Raw genomic sequence first — 8331 nt, forward strand, 5'->3', positions numbered from 1 at the left:
ATGTACTCTTTGCCACAATGAATCTATGAGAAGGAGGGAGAAAGGGCGCCCAACCAACACCCAAATTAGAACCGAAATGGACACTTTGAAAAGGAAAAGAGAAGGTGTGGGATTTGTCGCGAGATAGGACACATGCGTAGAAAATGTCCAAATGTGGTAGGACCATCTTGATGATTACCTTGTTTTTTTAATATCATATTTTAAGCAAGTATTATGTTATATTTATTTATGTATTTTGAAATTATATTCCTAAGATGCCCCATTTTTCAGTATCCACTCGCTCAATGGATGGGCGAGTTCCTGAAGGATGTATCTGGCTAGTATTGACTCGGCCAATGGTTGGACGAGTCTTGTAGAGATTATTTGGCCATGTGTGGACTCGGCTAATGGATGGCCGTGTTGATGAAGTAAGTTTTTTTTAAAAATTATTTTAATAGATTTAATTAATTAATATTGCTTTTAAATAATATTGTTATCACCCATGACATTCATTGACCGATGAATTGCTTTGTTTTTGTAGAGTCTCGACCAATGAATGGTTGAGTATTCACGTCTTAATTTTCTATAAATAGCTTGAAGTCTAGAAATGTAGTTCAAATTACACAACAAATTGTTTTAGTAAGAAAGTCTGTTTGGGGTCATGTGTTTTATGGGCAAGACAAAAAAAACCAGTGTTTGTCTAGATCCGCAATGGAATTTCAAAACACTGATTGAAGCCATCCACACTGGTTTTCGACAATTGGACGAGCGTTGTATGAAGGTGAGAAAAGTAGAGTACCGTTGTCCATACATAACGTTGACTGATGCAAGCCCCGATGGTACGTACATGTGTTACCTGGATCACATAGAAAATGATGTAGATGTTTAGTGTATGTTTTCAGCACATAGTGGTGAAGTTAACAGATGAGTTGAATGTCCACTTATGTTGGTTGTTGTTGATTAGTTAGTTAATAAGCTCTGTGAATTTAAGTTGTTGTGATTGTACTTTGTAACCAGAAGCCTTTTATTATCAAATGTATTCCATAATGTATGTTTCCAAAAGAGATTATATATACACAAGGGTTGATAACATAGTACGTGCATAATAGTTCATAATAAAAAAACAGCATAATCATCTAGAGGGTCCTGCAACATATGGACATTTCCTACGTATGTGTCCTATTTCGCGGCAAATCCCACACCTTCTCTTTTCCTTTTCAACATTGTCCATTCCGGTTCTAATCCGGGTGCTGGTTGGCGCCCTTTCTTCCTCATTCTCATAGATTTGTCATGGGAAAGAGTAAATCCTTCATATTGTGGCTAATTCTCCTCATGGGGAAGTCCTCTAGGAAACTCTCCTTGTAGACCTTGAAGACGTTAAGAATTTTGAACACGTCTGGTATGTGAATGGAATAGTCCTGGCGTATACTCGAACATGTTGCGATTACATGGGAGCAAGGTAAGTGAAATGTCTGAAATTTCCCACAATCGCAGTGTTGTTTCCTAAGATCAACGCTGAAAGTACCGGTTGGTCGACCATCATTCTGATTAATCTTTTCATGGACCATGAAATAGAATATCTAGCAATCAAATTGGACGTCGTTAAGTGTGTTAGCATTACTGACGTCTTCAGCCATCCCCTTGATGCAATTATCAGTGAAAACTTGGCCAGAAGCCAACATTTTTATCCATTGATGGCCTCTTTTACCAAATAGTGATCCTAATCAATAATACGTAGACTTGACCAATGCAGTGATTGGAAGGTTTTGGGTTTCTTTGAGTATGAAGTTCATTACTTTTGCCAGATTAGTTATCATGTGACCCCAATGTTACCCTCCGTCATACGCCCTTGCCCACTTCTCCCGAGGGATGTTGTCTATCCATGATAAAGTGTCATTGTTTGTTCTTCGGATTTCCCCGCGATAGTAGTTAAATGTCGCCTCTGTCAACGCATAACTCATGTTAACAACTTTTTTACGCAGTTCCTTGTCTTTAATCTCACGCATGAAGTTTTGTGCAATGTGTCTAATGCAATAGTCGTATGAAGATGGAGGATCTTGCCATCCATTTTCAGGATTATTATATGCACTCTTTATTGATTCATGTCTGTCTGATATAAGACAAAAATTTGCTTGTGGAGTAACATGTATTCTCAAATTCCTAAGAAAGAAACTCCCAGCATCCTTTGTCTCACCTTCAACTAATGCGAAAGCTATTGGGAAAATGTTCTCGTTCCCATCCCGTGCCACAACCATCAACAAAGTCCCTCTATACTTGCCATACAACCATGTTCCATCAACCTGTACAATAGGTTTACAATAGGCGAAACCACATATACATGATCGAAACACCCAAAATAAATGATGGAAGATCCTTTGCTCACCCAATTATGATCCATCGTATGAAATCACAGGTAAGGATTGCAATTCTATAGTAGTACCTAGAAGATATGTTTTCATTACTAGTATCGACTACGGCAGATCGTTGTAAGATGTCTCCCAATTTCCATACAGTGATTCAATTGCCTTACACTTTACAATCCATGCTTTTTTGTATGATATTATGTACCTGTATTTTTCTGCAACATGAGCGATGATCACCTTCACCTTAAGAGAAGCGTCGCGATTAACAAGCTCCATTATGCTCTTACTAATCATTTCTGAATTGAGTTTTCTATGGTCTTGTGACATAGAAGTGGTTGTGCATGTATGAGGCCCACAAAACTTACCAATCTTCCACTTTGAGTTCCCCTTACGCAAAGAAACCCTGCATTTGAATTCGCATGCAGAATTTTTACATTTGATGACGTATTGTACATTATCAGATTTAATCACTGAATAATCTAGACTACGTTTTATATGCCATTGTTACAACACAACAACACACGCTTCCTTATTTTCAAACTCCATGCCCTCCTCTATGTCGTCAACATTGTGGATTGGTGTGAAACTTCCAAAAATAGAGATCGGTTCGGCATCATCCAAACTTATATTTTGTATGTGAACATGTGGATTGTACAAACTAATTGATTGAGCTCTTACTGCTACGATAGGTGTGTCGATGAGGTCTTCATTGCCATCATCATCGCTAACACCAAATAGATCTTCAAATCGGACCTCTTCTTGATCATCCTCACTGTCTTCGCCAACCTCTTCATTCGATATGAAAGGTTCATTGTTTTGATTCGGTTTATCGTTAGTGGTTTGACTCATTCCGTACTGGTGTGACTGTATGGATTGTGTTGGATATGTTTCAAGATGTTTAAGTAGACGAACATATATCTCAATGATGGGTAATTGAGAAAATGTTATGTGACACTGAGAATTGACTTGACTTCTTCGTCATTCTCAATAGGTGTCATTACATAAAAGATGGTATCATTGTCTCCATTAATTAATGGATGACGATAAATCATTTCTTCAACGCGACCTTGCAACTTTTTTTCAATTCGATCTTTCAGATGATGGAAATCAGAATTGATATGGATTTTGAATAAATGGATATTTGTATTGCTAAATGAGAATTCGTCATTAACATCTGTGAAAATAGTTTCGTTATAATGAATAGATACTACTAAATTTCTTTGAGCCATTTGGATATTAAAAGTTAATGAAGGGGAGTTGGAATGTTGACTGAGAATACTACTAAAGATGTATTTTATAGTCAAAAAACGATTTCCAATGGTTGGAAAAAGACAAGACATCAAAACGCATGTAGGCCTCACTCGACCATTGGTTGGACGAGTCAAAACGCATGCAGGCCTAACTCGGCCATTGGTTGGATGAGTAAGGCATGAAGCTTTTGCAGTGCACCGTCTCATCGACCAGGGATTCTTGGAAGGGAAAACGCAACCCAGCTTTTGCATGCATGCAGTGTTGTGTTCAATCAACAATCTTTTATTATTTGCCTGCACTATAAATGAGCTTCTCATCATCAACATCTTTTCATCAAATATTTACATTGCAGAATATTTTCTTCAAATTCATATTTATAAAATGTATTTGTTGTGGATGGGAGAATCACACCGTGGAACAACAACAAACATTGCGGAATATGTAAGTCTAAGTTTTCATTAAGTTTTTTATAAATTCAGCTTTTCATCACCAAAAATATTCATTATGATTTTTATTACATTTCAGGAAGGCACTAGGTTCCAGGTCCATTCTCATACTCATATTCAACCAAGTGTTGTTATAGTACCGTATTTAGAACAAGTCGGTTTTGCTAAAGTAGCAAAAATAGCAAGTTTAAAAATAGACTCCAAACTAGTTGTTGCGTTATTAGAGAGACGGAGACCCAAGACACATACTTTTCATTTACCAACTGGTGAATATACTATTACACTGGAGGATGTGAGTATGTTACTGGGTCTCTGAATTAACGGTAAACTTGTTAATGACCCAACAAATGTAACTAACGATATTTACATGGAGAATTTAGGCGTCGAACTGACAGCTTCAGATAAAAATGGGGCTTCTGTGTAAATTGTTTGGTTAGAAGCTCTATTGACACAACTAAAAAATAATTCTTCCCCCACGGAAGCGGAAAACATTCTTCATGCAAAAGTCTATATTTTACTATTAATTGCTACATTCTTAATGCCAAATAAGAGTCACATTATATAGACATTATATAGACATATATGCAAGGAAGCCCCAAAAGGAGTGAAGAGCATAAGAGGCTATGTTGTATTACTCAGTGTCTGGGAATTCGCACGTATACCATTGTTTGCCCCTGTTAGTACCGAGGTTCCATCACATCTGTATGCATTAAGGAACTCAATTTCATTGAATGCACTTTATTGTTCTCATAGTAAATTATATATAACATTAATACTTTTTTGTAAATGCAAGATGGTGCAAACGGGGTATGCATTACGGAAATAATCCTCGTCATCATCAACGTAGGTACCGAGTTGCAATTGAACACATGGAAGAAAATGATGTAAGTATGGTACATTACAATCTTCAACTTGTCTAAACTTCTTATTTACATTATAACAATTACATTACTTATGACAGTTTATATGGAGGCCGTACATACAATACCGAGTGCCTGACTATAATGACAGTCAAGTCTGAAGTGCGACAACATATATAATATATTTCTTTACCGTTGAGATGCATCAGACAGATAGGGTCAAACTCCAATTTGGATTTGAACAACACATCCCGTCTTAGCCAAGATGTCTAAGGGAACACCATAATATGACTATGGTCCAAGCTTGGGTTACACATTGGCAAGATTTGAACAAAGAAGAGGTCAAAGAATGGAAAAAGAGAAGGCATTTGGTATTACAATGGAACTCAGTACTTCGTGAGTCTAAGCCGGGTAGAGAATATATGAATTTGTTTTTAGCAATTCCTTTTATGCATGTTGCCCTGATACAATTTTTGAACGATCCCTGTCAACGTGTCTCTTCTTCAACCCAACAAACTACCTCGCCCCTACATAATGACATTCCACTGATGTACACATCCCAATTAGGGGCCCAACCATCTTCATCTGCCCAGCAAACATACCATCACACCCAGACCACATAACAACACGCCTTTTATGCCACCTCGTCCCAACACCAAAATCCCCACACTCCATTCCCTCAAACAAACTACTTTTACAACTAACAATATCAACAACAAACCAACATACGCTCACCCATACAATACACTCCAATTCCTCAACCAAACTTTGATAACTCAAACCCCCAATCGCAACCCCAAACATTTAACACTACATTCGCACAACCCACTTCTACATTCAACCCTGATGATGTCTTCTATCCTCCAATTCAACACACCAAACCCAACACCTTCACACAACCAACACATTCACTATCCGACTTTGATCTCACGGATGAACCTCTACTGGATATCCCTATTTTTCGATTCAAGATCAAGACCTGTCTTCCGACTCATCTCCATCTCCCCCAAGACAAAGAGCTGAAGACTTAGGCAAGAGAAAACGCAAAAAAGTAGCCACAAGATGTGGAACGGGCGGTCATTATAATAAATAAAATGTAATTTTTCCATGTACATCAATAAAATGTTTATTATTTCTTACAATTATTTATACACTTAATTAATATAATTATACTTTTATTATTAAAACAAAATTTAATATATAAAAAAATTATAATTTATATTATTTAAATAATAAAATTATTATCAAAACATTTATTACTAATACTAAAAATGTATTTAAAAAAAAACAAATTTCCTTCATTAACTCGGCCAACCATTGGCCGAGTCCCTACTACACGAAAAATCCTTCACGAACTCGTCCATCCATTGGACGAGTGGATATTGAAAAATGGGGTATCCTGGGAATTTAAATTCAGAGTGGGGTATATATACTTTAGCATGAAGAGTGTTTTCTGCTTCTGTGGGGGAAAACTTATTTTTTAACTCTGTTAATAGAGCTTCTAGCCAAACAATTTTCACAGAAGACCCATTTTTATCTAAAGTCGTCGGTTCTACGCCTAAATTCTCAATGTAAACATCGTTTGTTACGTTAGTAGGGCCATTAACAACTTTACCATTTATTCAGAGATCGAATAACATACTCACATGCTCCAAAGTAATGTTACATTCATTAATTGGTAAATAAAAGGTATGCGTTTCGGGTATCCATCTCTCTAATAGCGCAACAACTAGTTTGGAGTCAATTTTTAAGCTTAATATTTTTGCGACTTTAGCAAAATCGACTTATTCTAAGTACGGTAATATAACAACACTTGGTTGAATATGAGTATGGGAATGGACTCGGAACCTAGTGCCTTCCTGAAATGTAATAGAACACATAATGGATACGATGATGAAAAATATGTAACTGCAGAGTATAAAAAACTTACATATGCTGTAATGTTTGCTGGTGCTCCACGGTGTGATTCTCCCATCCATAATAAAGCCATTTTACAGGATTGTGAGTTATGTTGAATTCTTAGAGGTGAATATAGTTGATGAGTGGGTGTTTGAAATAAAATTTAGAAGCTTATAGACTTTGTAGTAAAATATTTTGGAGTTTTAATATTATGAAGTTACTTATCAATGCATGCATGCAGGCCTATACATCTAGTATTTCATGCAGGATTCCTTCAGTGATAACACAATGGGTTCCGTTTTTTGAACTATATAATTTGTATTTATGTGATACAACGTCTCCTCATTCCATATTCCGCCACCACTTATTTTATTTTTAACATCTAAATGGCTAAGAGAAATTTAATAGTATCCATGCACTATAATGGAACTATTTTCACAGGTATTAATGCGGGGTTCTCATTTAGCAATATCCATTTATTCAAAATCCACATCAATTATGATATCCTTCATCTAAAAGATCGGATTGAAAAAAAGTTGCAAGGTCGTGTTGAAGAAATTATTTATCACCATCCATTAATTAATGGAGACGATGATACCGTCTTTTACGTAATGACACCGATTGAGAATGACAAACAAGTCAAATCAATGTTTTAGTGTCACATTACATTTTCTCAACTATCCACCACTGAGATATACGTTTGTCTACTTGAACATCTAGAAACATATCCGACTCAATCCACACAATCACACCAGTATGGAATGAGTCAAACCACTGACGACAAACCAACACAAAATAATGAACCTTTCATACCCAATGAAGAGGTTGGCGAAGATAACGAGGATGATCAAGAAGAGGTCCGCTTTGAAGATTTATTTTGGTACTAGCGATGATGATGGAAATGAAGACCTCATCGACACGCCTACCGTAGCCGTAAGAGCTCAACTGATTAATTTGTACAACTCACCTGTTCACATGTAAAATATATGTTTGGAAGATGTTCAACCGATCTCTGCTTTCGGAAGTTTCACATAAAACCATAATGCTAACAAAATAGAGGAGGGAATGGAGTTTGAAAACAAGGAAGCTTGTGTTGTCGCGTTGCAACATTGCTATATAAAACATAGTCTTGACTATTTAGTGACAAAATCTGACAATGCACGATACATAATCAAGTGTAAGAATCCAGAATGAAAACTCAAATGTAGGGTTTCTTTGCGTAAAAGGAACTCAAAGTGGAAGATTGATAAGCTTAGTGGGCCCCACATATGCATAACCACTTCTATGTCACAAGACCATAGAAAACTCAATTAAAAAATGATTAGTCAGAGCATAATGAAGCTTGTTAATTGCGACACTTCTCTTAAGGTGAAGGTGATCATTGCCTATATTGCAGAAAAATATAGGTACATAATATCATACAAAACAGCCTGGGTTGGAAATTGTAAGGCCATAGAATCGTTGTATGGAAATTGGGAGATATCTTACAACAATCTGCCATAGTGGATATTTGTATTGAAAACCTATCTTCCT

The 8331-nt window shown here is 36.5% G+C and overlaps 1 long non-coding RNA gene across 1 annotated transcript; it reads left to right on the forward strand.

Annotated features, from left to right (window-relative positions):
• The first annotated feature begins 273 nt into the window (after nucleotides 1-273).
• On the forward strand, nucleotides 274-1066 carry LOC127121370 (uncharacterized). The gene is made up of 2 exons (XR_007803429.1): nucleotides 274-407; nucleotides 521-1066. It is a non-coding gene; the product is annotated as an uncharacterized LOC127121370 (long non-coding RNA).
• The last annotated feature ends 7265 nt before the right edge of the window (nucleotides 1067-8331 follow it).

This window comes from Lathyrus oleraceus, chromosome 2, assembly GCF_024323335.1.
Source record: "Lathyrus oleraceus cultivar Zhongwan6 chromosome 2, CAAS_Psat_ZW6_1.0, whole genome shotgun sequence".
NCBI classification, from domain to species: Eukaryota; Viridiplantae; Streptophyta; class Magnoliopsida; order Fabales; family Fabaceae; genus Lathyrus; species Lathyrus oleraceus.